The 17,430-nt window shown below is 38.1% G+C and overlaps 1 protein-coding gene across 7 annotated transcripts in view; it reads right to left on the reverse strand.

The window, feature by feature from the left end:
* Positions 1–17,203, reverse strand: part of adgrb1a (adhesion G protein-coupled receptor B1a) — a 135,039-nt gene extending 117,836 nt beyond the window's left edge. For 6 of the 7 annotated variants that reach the window (XM_077575217.1, XM_077575216.1, XM_077575214.1 and 3 more), the window contains exon 1: positions 16,697–17,203. The gene's annotated coding sequence lies outside the window, so the exon portion shown is untranslated. The remainder of the gene's footprint in view (positions 1–16,696) is intronic. The other variant, XM_077575219.1, reaches the window with a different exon arrangement.
* Between the last annotated feature and the right edge of the window lie 227 nt (positions 17,204–17,430).

The raw sequence follows: 17,430 nt of genomic DNA on the forward strand, positions 1-17,430 counted from the left end.
ACACAACGTACAGTACCTGAACGTACATCAATAAAGTAGCATTTAGCACTTCAATGATTAGCGATTTAGTGTTTACTGATCCGAAACAGTTGGATCCACACATTGACAACACCAACCAGCTGTTTTGATGTCGTGTTTACTCTCGCAAGCCAACGTAGACATGGAGGCTGCCATCTTATCTATCCAGTTCCGCTGTCAATCACAAATCCAACATGGCTGCTGCTGCACCTACAGTGTGATTGAGCAAGCTCTTTTAGGCAGTACAAGGAACACCCACCTACAAACACAACACAACTCATTTGATGTTTACACTAAATATAAGTATAATACAATAAGTATCAAACATACTGTACCGGGTGGGAAGACAACAACTCAAAGCACACATCAGAGCGCAGGCTGAACAGGATTAACATTTACTGCACAGATTAAAATTAACGTGGATGATATGAATTGAAACAAACAGTATACAATATCATTCCAAAATAAATCAACTGCAATAACTAAATAATAATAAATACAGTAATATGTGTGAGTGCCGGAATAATGTATCCATTTTCAAGCATCCAGAAAAACGCTATATAAATCTGATGCATTATTATAAATATGAGTAAAACCCAAGAAGGCTGTTGGTAATGATAGCCAAGACTGAAGGAGCCAAGGTTGGACCTCTCTAAAGAGTTGAAAGGGGACAAAGTTAGGTGCCAAACAGCATCAGATAAAGAGCATACACTGATGAACAATATATTAATCACACTTTTAGCATTTGCTCACATATTTTTCCTCAACGGGCTTAAGATGGACAATTTCGGAAACGGAAAAAATTTGATTTTAAAGAATTTCATGGGGCTTTAATTGACTTGATGCAACAATGTCTAAAAAATATTTTTGACTTGTCCACCTTTAGAAATTTCTGGTCTGATCGCCAGCTAATGCTCAGCGTTTAGTGAGACACTCGCCAGTCCCGTTTCAATGTCATTCATTCAAGGCTAAGATTTAGGTTGGGAACAGACATTTTAATGGTGCCACAGAGTCAAGTATAGTCTGACAAACAGAGTTAGCGCATTTTGTTAACTATTCAGTACATGTTCTTACAGAAGGCAGCTGGATTATTTTACAATTATAAGCAGTTTAGAACGGAGAAGCTAGAGCGCGGAGTTTAATTCCACAACAGGAATTTTAAAAGCCAGCATGTGCTCATTAAAATTAACTCTTTCAGGGACACTGGTCACTACAGTGGGCAGCTACTCAAAAGTTGCTTTCTCCCAAAGAATAAATCTTAAAAATAAAAATCCTTAAAAATTCTGTAAGATATTGAATGACTTTAAAACACAATTTGGAAATACATTGTAAACCTATTTGTACACAGAAACACTTATGGGAAGAAAAAAATGAAATGGAATGGAAAATACTGAATATGTTGTAGCATCTGTGTACATTCATGTGCCTTTAAGAGGCGGGGCCTGTGACATCGGCAAGTCAGCATGTGAGTGTCTGGTTGAGCGATGGGGCCAACAGCAGCTTTAGCATGTGCGTGCTTACTAAGTTTCGTTCAATAAACGATTGACAAGTGTTTCAGCGACGATGGCTCTTTTTTTCCCATACTGTATGCCATTGACGCTACAATACAATCTTAATAATCATACTCATTAAAAAATAATATAACGAGGGTATTAGGTATACAATAGTGAGGGTGGAAACACATTCAGGACGTGTACAAATGTACAAAGTGCAGAAGATTATTAAGCAATATATAAAGTGTTTATCAGTGCAGTAATACTGATCAACAAAAGAATTATGCGAGTGATGAAGATGGCAGTGACAGAGTTACACAATAAATCATGGCACAACAAAGATGTGCAAGATGGCACAGAGCCATGATGAGCATCACACATGCTTTGATTTTCACACGCTGCCCGCTGTGTTAATCACTGTGACAAGACCACTACTGGGAGCGTAGAACTGGTAGGCCAACCCGGAAAAGCTGAAGTGGTAATTCTGCTAGCATGGGAGGCAACGATTTATAAATATTTTTGATTAGACTGGCCAAGATTTTCAGGGGACAGCCAAGGTTTTTCATAATGTCTGGTGATCATAAACTAGCAGAGTTAACACTTGCAAGTGGCAGTTGAAAAGCAGTTGACAGCAGACACTGGGGCCATCGTGATTGCCTAGGAGAAATGCAATTTCAAGATTTAAAATTACAATCGAAGAAAAACAACGAATATTCCAAGACCTGTCATGATAATTACCGTCTTATTGTTCCATGAGACACAATGGGGTTTTTCTGGACTCTATAATTTTTGTGTATTTGTTTACATACGTCAGCAAAATTCAGTCGCACTGCTTCGTCCCCTCTCCTCTCAATTGTACAGTCGCACTAATGCTAGCTGCAGCAACCATGAGTTTAGCTAACGTTATCGCCTACGGGTCTTTTTGCGCTGTTTCATTGCTTGTTGATGTGAACGGTTCTGTGAATTTAAAAGAACACTGGCGACCGGCACCAGATATCTGATTCGAGTGCCAGACTTGACAGTGAGACCGTGTGTAGCTTTCCATTACAAGATCTTCGATCTACAGAGATCTTTTACTGTGCAGTGATGACATATATAATTATATTTTGAGTAAAATGTATTATTATTTTTTAAGAATCATAATAATATACAGTCAACAACAATAATAATGACGCTGTGAACATACCTACGGTTTTCAATTTTAACCTAACTGCAGACTACTGCCCGAAGACAACTGGGATAGGCTCCAGCATGCCAACGACCCTAGTAAAGATAAGCTGTTCAGAAAATAGATAGATAGGTGGATATTTTATTACCAGTATTTTACATTTGAAATGTTAAATATCCTTGATAATTGAAAGATAGAGCACTTTAAAACCATTTACTTTATTTTTGCTCTATAATCATCTTATATCAGTGGCATAAAAAAAAAAACATAATTATACTATCCTTCATCATGATAGTTTTTGGGAAAATGTATCATCCGGAAAACAGGCCTAAACGTGCCAAACAGCACAGGGGATTTGCAAGTTCCCAACGTTGTGAAAGCACCTTGAATGCACCATGTTGCTTGTGCAGCAAGCGTGACATGTTTATGTTTCCACTCTTCATGAGCAGCTTAACTCATTCACTCCCAGCTATTTTCACTGAAGCAATCCCCTCTCGGCTGTTTTACTGGATTTTGTCAGATTTTCCAAGGCCCACAGAATATTCTGTTCTATTGCTATAAAAGCATAGAACATACCAAAAGAAAGATTAGAGTCTCTTCTTTCATCAGGAAGAAATAGTATATTTGTATCTGTTTCCATTTTGCAGCAATTAACATTAGAATATAGCTTCAGTTTCATCCTTATTCACAAATCTGTTTAAAACAGTGGGGGAAAGAGCCTTTTTGCAACATGGCCCTGGTTGATCTCTTATACTCTGCTACTACCATTGCTTAAGCATTCTCTTTGGTTTAGAGACTGCATCAAAGCCTTCTGTATGCTCTAGCATAAAAAAAAAAACACAAACATAAAAAAACTTAGAAATACGTCATAAGCATGGTAATATTTAAAATAGAACGTATTTATACGTTATTGGGAGGAAGTGAGTTTAAAGACATTTTCTTTAAATGCAAAAAAAGCTTTGTTTTAAAACATTGCTAATGCCAAATTCAATGTAAAATCGCATTGACACAAAATCAGCATAGATTTCCTAATTTGTGAAAAATTAGTATAACAATAAAGCTAAATCGTAACTTTGTGTATCTCTCCTCACCTTTTTTTTTCTACTCCCCCTTATCTCATATTAAGTATGTACTCCATGTATGCTCGGCACCACACTGCACTAAGAAGCCAACACGCATAGCAGGAACAGCCACGATTTAATTATTTATTGTTTTTAATTGCTATTATGTTAATCTTTTCTTATTTTTATGATTGAATGGCGTGAGCTGGCTCCTGATTGGGAGCTCATTAGTTGTTTTTTTCTTGCCATTTTATTCTGTGCATGTGAATGGTGAAAATGTGTGTCTGTCCACACGTCGCAAAAGCAGGAAGGGGAGGTTACAGACACGGCGCATTGAGGAGCCACTTGAGAGCCAGAAGTGCCGACTCTTCTTAGGAGTCGAGCCTAAAGAACCTCCTTCGAGGGCGAGGCTACAGACAAGCATCACAGTGAGCACACAAACTGGAGCACAACGAAGGAGAATTTGGATGTCCTTTATATTAATGACTAGTTTGAGAGCAGAGTGCAGACTTTTGCTAATTAGAAATTCATATTGGGCAGTGTCCTCAAAAAAAACTGCATTAGACAGTACTGTTCACAAATAACTTTAGTTTGGGGAGAAAAGAGAAGCAAAAGAACCTACTATTCGTGAACGTGTGTGTGCGTGTGTGTCTGCTGCAATTGTTCCTGCTCATACAATAGTTCAACAACACACAAAAATATTACACTTAAAAAATAACAATGTTTTTACTTGTTGCATGATCATTTATAATAATATAATAGAATTATCTCTAGTCACACATTAACGCATATTCCTAACCTGGATTTTGAATGATTTTGGTATTGTGGTCAAACTTTAGCAGGAAGCTACAGAAAAAGCATTACACGGTGAAAATGACTCATTTGTAATGTGTTGACAAATACATCCGCAGTTGCAAAAAAAGCTGACACCAGCACTCAACATTTCCATCGGCCATACTTGCAATTACTGCTAGAAGGATGAAATAAATGTTTCTTTTAAGATGGTAGTTGATCTTTCTCTCCGCAGTAGCTGTCTAGGTACTCAATTTAAATGCCTGTGGGGCGTGAGTGTGATTCCTCAACGTTGAAGTGGAAAAAAACATGACATGCCTTTAAGACACAATTACCCAACGCCAGCCACTATTACAGTGAATCCGCCTCATTCACCCATGATCTTTCCCAGGAATGGATCAATGATACAGCCCCAAAATATAGCAAACACACACATGTACATCAAATCAACCCCATATTCTACAAGTGTTTATTTATTTTATTTGTTTTCTATGAGTGTTTCATTCACTAGATCCATAAGCTTGAAACGCTTTCTGTCTTATTCTGAAAATGTGAACGGGTCCCCCTTCTCCTATCTACCTGGTGCAGCACCTAAGAACAATTAACACTCAGGTGGAGAAGAGTGTGTGGGCGATTTTCCTTCACATACACTTAGCATGAAGAAGGCCATTTCTTCTTTTTGTTGTTTAACCTTTGTCTATTTTTACCACAGCGGCCCAGCTCCATACATGATTAGCATGCAGACGCTTTTCATGTTTTAGTTTGGGCTGATGAGAACAGGTAGTCCCATTTATTTGTTGTTTCTTTCATAGTCTAGATTTTTTGTGTGTCTCTTTTCTTGGGTTAAGGGAATCGCATCGACTATGACAACCTTTTATTTGGGTTGGTCCAGTGCTAACCCCATTTTCCTTTAGGTCGCGGTGTCCTGTCCAGTTTGTTTGAACTTATTCTTGTTTGGGCAAAATAAAGCTTGTGGCATTTGACCTCATTCCTTTTTTTTTTTGTCTCTGGTGTCCTTTTATGTGACTATCTCTTATCGAGCCAAAGAGCCCATAACACCAAGTACGGGTAATAATACCAAATCGACATTTTTAGCCAGCACAAATGGCGAAATGCAGCAAAGCCACTCATGTCTGTTAAAAGGTCCGCAGCCCATGTCAAATCGGTAAAATTACCGAATGAACAATACTGAGCTCTCCAGAAAAAAAAAAAAAAGGTCCGCAGCCCTGAGACACAGACAGACGTAGTTGCAAAGTCTCACACTCTTGTAGACACGAAATTCCTCGTGAAGAAACAAAACAAAACAAAATCTGGCAGCCCTGTTCTAAAGCTACCAGCTCACTGACGTTTGAAGCAGCATTCTGAATTCTGTCACGCATTTCAAATGCTTCCTTTCATGTCAAATGTGTGTGAATTATTTTGCAATAGGTGTTCTTGTTCTCGATCGGTTCCGCTCAATGAAACACTGTTTGTGTAGCGAAGTACGGCAGCTTCTAACACAAAATGATCAAGTGATCATGATGATATTGCTAAAACAAATTAACCCTGGAGAACCCAAGAACCCCTTTCTTCTTTGGAAAATTATGAATTATACATTAAATGACTGCTATAAGTTTACTGAAAACCAAAATATATGTTTTTTCAATGTTTTTTTCAATTTATTCCCTAATTTAGGATTAGGGCGAAATTTGACCCTTTGGTATTTAGGGGTATCATTTCAAAAAATCTGAATAACAAAAACTGTCAGTAAACTATTTAGAATTTAAGAAAATAATCAATCAAATACACAGCTACATTGAACAATATAATTTTTTTGTTTTATTTGTTGTATTTTAGCCATCTTGTCACCACCACTCTGGCTCATGTAAGTGCAATATTCATCCACTAGATGGCCCCATGCAGGGGTCAAAAGTGGCACTCTGAACTTTTGAAGTTAAATTTGTAAAAAAAAAAAAAAGTCTTTGTTATTTGAGTAGCAGAATTTATAGGGGCCAAATTTGACCCCATGGATTCTCCAGGGTTAAACAAAAATACAGAACAGTGGTGTTTAAAAATGTTTTGTGTTTTGTGTTCAATTGCTCTTAAGTGTTTCAAAAGCTATTTTATCAAAAGTATTCTAATTTGTATCCTTAAAATGTTGGTATGACTTTTAACACTAGTTTACGGAGCCATGATTAAGGGTGACGCACAAGACTGTTAAAGCTTTCCCCATACATATGAAGATTTTTGGTCATAAATATTAATTTAAACACATTTTAACATAAAACAAAATATTATACTGCATATGTAATGGTTGGAATTACACCATTAAAAACTCATTCACTGCCTTTGACAAGTGTACCGGTACTTGTCAATAAAAAAAAAAAATTCTACGAGGCTAGATGGGGGGGGGGGTTCGAGAATCTGATTATGCTCCACTGTAAATGTCAAACTTGGAAACAATTTTACTGATGCTCAACCACCAGTAGATGGCATCATTACCCCATTTTATACAAAATAAACACAGTTTGAGAGTCCATGGGAGTAATTTTGCATTTTGTGCAACCTACATTTTTCTACTGTCGATTATAAAAGAACGGGACAAGGCAGAAAGTAGTCTATTCTGTCATTTGGCAGATTCGGTTTATATATAATATTAATTATTGAACATAATAATATCGTGTGGGTATTGGAAATTTAGAAATTTTCCAAATATGTCTGGCAGTGAATGAGTTAAAAATCCAAGTGACAAAAGCGTAGATCAGAATCTGTATGCTGTACATACAATAAAGGAGACAAATGTAGTGCTGTTCAAGTATGAGCAATGGACAATGACAGAAAGTATCATAGCAAAAGGTTTCATCCTGACATATGGCATTGGCAAGGCAAGATAGAAGAGATGAGAGGGACAGTAAAAGGCACGAACAGATGAACAGAGACGGGTTCGAATGTTCCAGCTTAGAAAAGGAGAGGAGACGACATTTGAGAAATAATCACATGAGAGGACAGAGAAAGCTGGTGAAAGTGAGGCCGAGTTGACCGAGTTGAACAGAACTGAGACGATAAGTAGAAAGTGGAGAAATGTAAAATAGTGTCAAACTAAGATAAGAGGGGAGAGATTATGCTGGGCAGAATATGAAAGAGGGAGCAAGATTAAACTGCAAGGATAGGTTCGGATTTGAAGAGGCGCAAAGGCTGAAAGAAATTGGCAAGGTGGTATAGGAAAATGAAATTACAATGTTGTCTTTTTTCACATGGTCTATTATAAAAACACATTTGCATAGATGTAACAGATTGTTCTGTTATTTGTTACACCTGGTATGTCCTACATTCACAGGAGGGAAATCAAATTATGGGAAATTTGAGAAAATATGTACAAACTAGCAAGCACCACAATATGCTACATCCAACCTTGTTTTTTCCTGATTCACTGCTTGACGAATTAACTGAGCAGCATAATTTTAGGCTATCATAATTTAATTTGAACGTCGCAATCATTAAAGATTAATTAAATTTAATACGCCATAATTACATTTTTGATCATATAATTTCTCAATTATTAGCACAGGGGCTCCTCAATTTTCAATGGCGTTCCGGTCCTACAAACAAATGAAACATTTACAGTTTTTCATTATAATGTTTTATATTCATGGCCAAGTGTTTCTAATTTAAATATTTGCTGTTATGTTGACATTTTTAGGTTACCAAGAGTTACACAATTAGGGTTTAGGAGCTGATTATCTGGTTAAAAATAAATAACAACCGATCAACAATCTAGTTAGGCAATGGACAAATCCATGCAATCTATTTAAAAAAAAATTATATTCACGGTGGATTAGGATCGATCTGGCCCGTCATAATTTGGGGATAATTGACACAGGTTGAAATGCATTGGTAAAAAATAAAAGCAATTCAACCCAAGAATTTCTCCCCAAAACGCCAAAACTTTCAAATACACCGAAAATGGTGAGGAAGGAGGGTCCCGACACTCCCACCCCAAAAAACAAAATTATTTTTTAAAAATTGTCAAAAGAAAACTGGGGGGAAAAAACAACTGCATATGCGGAGAAACCTTGGATTATTATTATTATGGCAGCACAGAACGTCCCTGGAGCGAACGAGATTTTGTTTGCTGTAAGGTTTTATTTTGTGGATCCGATCAATGTTATTGATTAATAGACCAATTATGACATTACAACCAATCAGCGATTTTGCATAAAATGCTAAATATCGTCTGATTCACGAGGACGCAGATGTGCATGCTGTTCGATCCCTATATACAAAATGGAGTGAGCATCATTTTCCTCACACGGTGCAACACATTTATTGCAGACGTGTGCCTTAAACAAAAACAAAAAAAGTACACTCTGAAATATGCAGTTTAAAAAACGTGGTTTTACGTTTTTTACGGTTATTCTTATAGACATAAAAATAATAATAACATCAGCGTTCTTGCAATTTTTTTTTATTTTTAACAACAATAAATAACTAAAAATAAATAATAATAAAAAAACATTGGGGCCTTTTAAAACAAATACAGCAGATTAGAAATCTTCTTTTCCTTTCGGCTTTTCCCACAGCAAATCAGTTGCCTCCATCTAACCCTGTCCTCTGCATCCTCTGCTCTCACACCAACTACCTTCATGTCCTCTTTAACTACACCCATAAACCTCCTCTTTGGTCTTCCTCTAGACCTCCTGCCTGGCATTTGGAAACTCAGCATCCTTCTGCCAATATACTGACTATCTCTCCTCTGGACATATCCAAACCATCTCAGTCTGGCCTCTCTGACTTGATCTCCAAAGCCTCTATCATGTGCTGTCCCTCAGATGTACTCATTTCTGATTCTATCCACCCTGGTCACTCTCAAAAAGAACCTCAGCATCTTCATCTCTGCCACCTCCACTTTGTCACACCTACAGCACACCTCACCACTGTCTTACAGTCCTCATGCATGTCCTGCACCACTTGAACATACTTCTCTACTACTCCAGACTTCTTCATACAAAACCACAGTTCCTCTCTGGGCACCCTGTCGTAAGCTTTCTCCAGATCTACAAAGACACAATGCAGCTCCTTCTGACCTTCTCTGTACTTCTCTATCAACATCATCAAAGCAAAAACTGTATCTGTGGTACTCTTTTTTTTTGGGCGGGCATGAAACCATACTGTTGCTCACAAATGTTCACCTCTGCCCTCAGTTTAGCTTCAACTACTCTTTCCCATAGCTTCATTGTGTGCCTCATCAGCTTTATTCCTCTGTAGTTGCCACAACTCTGCACGTCTCCCTTTTTCTTAAAAATGGGCACCAGCACACTTCTCCTCCATTCCTCAGGCATCTTCTCACTATCTAAGATCCTGTTGAACAACCCAGTCAGAAATTCTACTGCTACCTCTCCTAGACACTTTCATACCTCCACAGGTATATCATCAGGACCGGGTGCCTTTCCACTTTTCATCCTCTTTAATGCCCCTAACTAATCTTTGCTGCTTCCTGGTCTACAACAGTCACCTCGTCTACTCTTCGTTCTCTCTCATTTTCCTCATTCATCAACTCTTCAAAGTACTCTTTCCATCTTCCCATCACACTACTGGCATCTGTCAACACACTTCCATCCCTATCCTTTATTACCCTAACCTGCTGTACGTCCTTCCCAACTCTGTCTCTTTGCCTTGCCAACCTGTATAGATCAGTCTCTCCCTCCTTACTGTCCAACCTAGCATACAAGTCATCGTAAGCCCCTTGTTTGGTCTTTGCCACTTCTACTTTCACCTTACGCTGCATTTCCATGTACTCCTGTCTACTTTCTTCAGTCCTCTCTGTGTCCCACTTCTTCTTAGCTAACCTCTTTCTCTGGATCCACTTCTGCACCTCCTCATTCCACCACCAAGTCTCCTTATCGCCTTTCCTTCCAGATGACACACCAAGGACTGCCCTCCCCGTCTCCCTGATCACATTTGCTGTAGTTGTCCAGTCATCTGGAAGCACCCCCTGACCATCCAGATCCCGTCTGAATTCCTTCCTGAAAGTCATACAACACTCTTCCTTTTTCAGCTTCCACCATTTCGTCCTCTGCTCTGCCTTTGCCGTCTTTGTCCGCCAGAGTCATCCTACACACTACATCCTATGTTGTCTGGCTACACTCTCACCTAGCACTACTTTGCAGTTGCTGATCTCCTTCAGATTACACCGTCTACACAGGATGTAGTCTACCTGTGTACTCCTACCTCCACTCTTGTAGGTCTCCCTATGTTCCTGCCTCTTCTGGAAGAAAGTATTCACTACAGCCATTTCCATTCTTTTTGCAAATTCAACCACCAACTGTCCTTCTGCGTTCCTCTCCTGGATACCAAACTTGCCCATCACCTCTAAAAACCACGGTTAACCATAAAACCGGTTAATTGCTGCACCCCTAGTGGGGAGGTCCGAAGGGTCAGAAAACAAGTCAGCATTCGGTTTGCCTCACGCATTGCAACCCGTCTCCTTCGCATGGAGTTGATTGGTTGAGCCGTTCACCCGTGACCATCCTGTTGTGACATCATAATGCATGGCCCGATGTTGCAAGGATCGGCACAAAATTCTAACATATTTGGGATGTACGACAGCGTGTTTCTCTTCCTGTCAATATCCAGCAACTTCGCACAGCCATTGAAGTGGAGTGGACCGCCGTTCCACAGTGCAAGCTGATCAGAGGAGATGGTTACAGCACGACTGGACCTCCCACCCCAACAATACACTAAAACTGCACATTTCAGAGTCGACCTTTACTGTACAATAAATATGTTGCACCGAATGAGACCAATGGTGATTAGACCAGAAATTGTCTGGTTCATCCCCATCGACATCAGTAAAACTCCACATTTTATTTTGGCCTTTCACTTTTAGAAGCCCGTGGCACACTTGTGCAATAATCAGGCTGTCTAATCAGTATCTTTATATTCCACACATGATGGATGGATGGATGGATAATCTTGGCTCACCGACACAGTATTTAAGAGAAAAGTCTTTAATCTATGAGTTAGAAATTTATATGATATGCTGTCATACTAATTTTTTGGGCTTGTGTTTGATTCAGTGTTTGGATTGATGCTGGCCATGCTTGTTTTCGTGAGGTGCTTCCACTCAGGCAGGCAGAAGTGTGACGGTGTTTCTTTTCGTCTCGCACGCGCACTAAAAATAGAAAAACATTCCGAGAATCTTGCTGAAAGGCTGCCTGACATTAATGCGCACACAATAGTTTCTTTTGACAATCAGAAATATTACATCTGCATAATTGTATTTGATGTACAATGTTGACATTGGAGAAGGAGAAATATTGTTAGATTTTTTTCACAATTTGCAGGTGCGCTAATAAAATATCTGTGACATCCTATGGTCGTAATATAAATGATTGCAACTTTACACCCACTACAAAAACTCTCTTAAAAGCAGTTATTTTTCTTTTTTTCTGTAAATGAGCCAATGAGCCACCCCTACCCCTGTAAATGTGATGTATGTTCCTACAAGCTATTTTGGGTCCCAATCTTTTACGCAGAGTTGTCAAAAAGTGCAACACTCTCATAGAGACAGTAAAGCATTAGTTTGTATTTTGAAGCAGTACTTGATCACCAACTAAATTAGACTTGCATGGCTGATCATTATTTAATATAATTTTTTACACTTTTCTATATAGAGTGAAGCCATGATAATATTTTGGTCGAACGCTGCCATTTAGCTTAGTTGCTTTCAGCTCTCGCAGTCGCAACCTGCTACGGTGTCTGACCGTTTTGAAAGCTACACGTAGCTTCCCAGAAGCACTTCCAAAGTTTTTAGAAGTCTAAAATTAGTATTTTAACACCTTCATTTTCTCCCAATCGATTGATATTTTCATACATTCCACTATGTTTGATTGATTGTTCACATTTTAAATTTATTTTGGTTTATCTGTACAGTATCATTTTCTAAAATTCTGTGCACCACTAGAGGGCGGTGGTATGTATACCATACTGAGACTCGCAGGTTTTAACTGTGAATTCAGTTCTGACATTTTCTTTTGGAATACACCGCAATATTCAGCATTTTGACAAATATCAGCATCAGCCTTTTTGAAGAATCATACTAATAATAGATAGATCAATTTAAAACTCGATCAATTTAAAACTCAGTTTACAACTTCACGGAACTATTTATTATTTTTTTCAATTAACTTTATAAGAGATGCTGGTGACCTGAGAACTCAGAATGTTCTGTTAAAAGAAAAGTAAACATTAGTAACACAAAACTAACATAATAAAATTTCTGATATTTTGAAATGTTGGAAAACTGTAATTTATTGTAGACAATAAACAATAGGGAGCCATTATTTAAGTTTTTATTTGACATTTTAAGGCATTCTATTGACCCTAGAAAGTCCTTGAACTTTTTGTTAGAATTTTAAAACAATATATATTGTAGTATATTGTTGACTAATATTTTAAAAACTAATAATAAATAAATAAATGAATAAAAATTCCAATAGTTTACAAATCTTACAAGTTGTTCAATAAACATATCCTTGCAAATATTCAATAAAGTTAAGAAATGGAGTTTGGAATTTTTGAAATTTTGAATTTCTGCCTGACTACTAATAATCAGTGTCTGTGCTGGGGAAAATAAACATATCGGTTAATCTCTAATTTCCTTACGTCTGTTTGAATTCTGAAATCTTAACAGTTTAAAATGATTAAAGAAAAACCCTGCATTGTGTCTCATCTCAAAACAATTTCCACATTTACAATGTGTTGTTATTTTTCTAAGATGTTTCCCTTTTCCAACACTTCCAATTGTCCGAGCAAAGAAATTAGTGAATAGGCTATTAAACAACAAATACTATCATTTGAACCTTGAATGTGTGCAAAGTACTTATAAAATCGTTTAGTAATGTGCTTTAAAGCAGTAAGTGTGGGGAAAACTTGTTTCACCACACACCCGTCTAATCTCCATGGGGGTCAAGAGCCTTCATCCGCTCAGCCCCCACCTTTGGAACACTCTAGGAACTCTGGCACATTTAAAGCATTCCTCAAAACACATCTTTTGAAACAGGCATAACCTATAGAAGTGGTTTGTTTTAACTTTTTTTTTTTTTTATCTTGCAGATTCTTGTCTTCCAGACTTTTACTCTGCTGTATTTTATTTCTTATGTTTTATTAGGAAAGAGTACTTTGCTGTATTATATAGCAGTTTATATTTCTTTATTTTTTATATTGTTCTTCTAAACATGTAAGATTACCTTGAATGACATGAAAAGTGGCCAAAATAAAGTGCATTAATTTTTATTAATATTATTAAATCTTATTTGACTATACATCTTAGGCTGCTCCAGTTGTGGTGAAGACAGTCAGTCGATAATGTCAAGGCAAATTATCAAATGGTTTCATTTTCAAATTACAATAGTTTACTTCAATACAATATAATTATGTAGAGGCATACAAGTTGCAATACACTTTTTTTTTTTTTTTATCCACAGCAAGGAATAAAAGAGTCTAATCTCAAACTTTATGTATTGAGTACAGACAATGATATGGTCATTTGCTCAAGGACAGTCTTGCCAACATGTTGAATTATGTGGCTGGAGAATCCTCAGCCCTTGTGACCATATCGAAGTGTCCTTGAGCAAGACACTAAGCCCTAATTTGCCCCCAGGGGACCTGGCAACAGCCGTCCAATTATGTGTGAATGTGAGGCTTTAGGCACCATGATGTAAATAGAAAGCAGTCCATTTAATTAAAGCTACCAATGCTGTTTGGTTTTCTTGATGCAATGTGGAAGTAAAAGTGAACTAACACCACAAGTATCTGTCTGTTTGCTCACTTTAATGCAAGTAGTTGCATTCCAAAATATCGACTCCTTCCACAATATGTATCCTTGACTATTATGTGAGAAGAACCACCAAAGCATCACCTCAGATGCATCCAGTTTTTAAAATACACAAACACAGCAAATAGCAAAACTGCAACACTGAGGTCAGTCTTGTAAATGTTATATATTGTGCATGTAAATCACTCTTTACTCTTTGCTTCTCATATGGACCAGGAGTCATTCAGTCCCAATTTCAAGCTTTTCATGTAGTCACTTATTCCGAAGGTGAATATTTACCTCAACTGGAAACCATTAGGAAGACTTAAGCTTTACCTTTAAAAGGGTTTGGGTTACTGAGGTGCTGTATTATATCTTTCAAAGCTTAATGGGTGTCACACATAAAGTCAAATATTTCCTTCGCAGCGGGAGCAATAGCACGGCCGGTCTGTTGTATTTCGTCTTTTTTTTTTATACAATGCCTACAATCCATCTTCTGTCATCTTGCTCACTGTCTCCTCAGTCATCACGCATCTATTCATCTCTCCTCTTCAATGACTCCCGTGGTGCCCCCCCCCCCCCCCCCCCCCCCCCGCCTCACTGTGTCCTTTCCTGATGTCACAAATTTAGATACGAGGTTTCCAGCAGCTCCGTTTTGGAGGGGGGAGTGATCATAGAATGGGAAGATGAAGAGTAGGTAGGCTAGGCTGTAGGCTCGGCTGTACTCGTATTTGAAACGGCAACAGGGGGACACACAATGGCGGGGGGGAAAAATAGGGAGATCTAGGTTAAAAAAAAATCATGCATGAATGCTTTTGCAAAGGGCCGTGTCGTGTTGCTGGCTTGTGTAATTCTTGTGACGACAAGCCAACTACGCCAGTCACAGAATGGGCATGTCTTTTTGTGAGTGTTAATTGTTTGTTTTTCTGTGGCCAGACGACTTTGCATGCAATAGCTGGCTCCTTCAAAACTGTCCCAGTATCGATTTTAATTCTAGTATTGATTGCTAATGCCATAAATAAATCACAATTCCCACCAATTTTCTATTTAAAATGACAGCTATTTTAATTTGACGTCAACAGCTCTGCTAAATAATAGACATGAAGTCAATCTTGTGAAAGCATCAGTCACAACATTTTTATTTATATGAAGCTTATCAAAAATCTAAATATATCATCCAATATTGATCCATACTTTGACTATGTCTGACACATGATAATAAGTGTGATTTGGATTATTTAGAATTTATTTTTCTCACCATACAGTATATATTTGTTATTATACCGGCACAGATTAAGCTTGTTTTCATCCGTTCGAGATCATTTGTTTTCATTTGTGCAAATATATGATGTTGACAAATGTTTATACCTTTCGCTTGCAAAAAGGCAACGTTATGATTCATATAATCTGATCATCATATTGCATAATATAACTGTAGTATAACAGGTATTGTCAAAAGTATGAGATTGTTTTATAAGAATAACGTGGAAAATGGGAAATATATGGCAAGAATAAATAACCGGTATTTGATTTTGGTCTGCTTGTATATTCTCATTGAGTAATGCTGGCCCAAAACAGAAGAAAGTTTTAAAACCAGACCATTTTTAAAGCATTATATAGGTTTGCAGCTTTACATGAGTATGAAAAGCAGTCCTACGAATGGGCACAATTTCAACATGGCTCGCTTGTGTCCTGTCACCTAAACATGAATGAAATATGCATGCACATAATTGAATTTCAACACAAGGCAAATGGAGGTCATGTGGTGGGAAACCACAAGATGTTTGTTTTTATTTTTATATCCAGGTGACTTCTACTACTTAGTGTGTATCCTTGTCCTTAAAACCAAGAAAACCAAAGTATTTGTTTATTATTTTTTATTTTTATGTCATAGTTATTAACGCATCTTTGCATGAAATGATCATGCATTCCTCCTGAAAGTTCTTGACTATACAAGTTATCGTTGCCAGATAACCTCAAATTAAGTCAATAGCAAATGGCCATTAATGTTGCTACGTCGCGGATGAATCAAATATGACAATTAATGGGAAATCACTGGAGAGAAGCGGGTGTCTTTATCTCGGACCGCAGACGGCGAATGCCCACAGCGGCACCAGCGGCACATTCTGTTTCGGTGTGCGGGGCTGACAAAAGCCAAACTCTCACTGCAAGTCGACAACTGTGTCAATCTACCTGCCATTCATTCTGTCATTAGTCAATATTGTCCGAAGCCACCCCCCTTAAAAAAAAAAAAAAAAGCGCGACACATTCACCGAGCCAAATGTCCAAACAAAACCACACGACTATAGTGAACTTGCATGTCAACGGTCAAATAAAAAGGTGTACATTTAATTTTAAAATTCAAATTTACCTTGAGCAAGTCACTTCTCCCTTTGATGCATATTGTCACTGGACACCAAATCCCAAAAGCACGGGGGCAAAAAGTGTGCCAATAAGTCCTTCGATAGGTCTACAAAATTCACTAGTGTTTAAATTGTTGACATTGAGATCCCTAACCCCCAATGAGTTGGGAATGTCCGTTGATTCCGTTTGTTCTCTCTGTGCGTAAAGAAAAAAAAAGAAAAGGAAAATAACGTCTATTCGTATTGTTCTGTTCCTCAATCAAACATCCATCTTCTTTAATTTACAGAGAAACAACCTGCTAGTACTTCCTCTGAGTTTTTCCACATTTCAACTGTGTCCAAATCTCGCCTGTTGACAGTTTTGACAATGTTCCAGGTGAATGTGTGGCTTTGACGGAGGAGCAAATGAGAGGCGGGCTTGCGCGCATCCCCGGACCCGCCGCCGAACCCTTGCAGCTCTGCTTTTTCTCTGTCTGTCTCTCTGCTTGCAGCAACAGCCGCATTCCTTGTTTGGAAAGCCCGTCCACGGCGCCGTCAAAGGAATTGAATTACAGCAAAATGACTTCCAGTGCATTCTTTCAAAATAAAAAATCTTTAATTATTCCCCGGGGAAAGCTTTTACTTTGAAGCCAAAGAGGCTAATTTCCTGTCGCATTCGCTCTTTCCTGCGTTCAAAGCTGATGGCTGCTTGAGAGGGTGGGTGGGTCGACCTTGCGAGTAGAAAACTCAACCGGCAGCCCCA

The sequence above is a fragment of the Vanacampus margaritifer genome, chromosome 9 (genome assembly GCF_051991255.1).
Source record: "Vanacampus margaritifer isolate UIUO_Vmar chromosome 9, RoL_Vmar_1.0, whole genome shotgun sequence".
NCBI classification, from domain to species: domain Eukaryota; kingdom Metazoa; phylum Chordata; class Actinopteri; order Syngnathiformes; family Syngnathidae; genus Vanacampus; species Vanacampus margaritifer.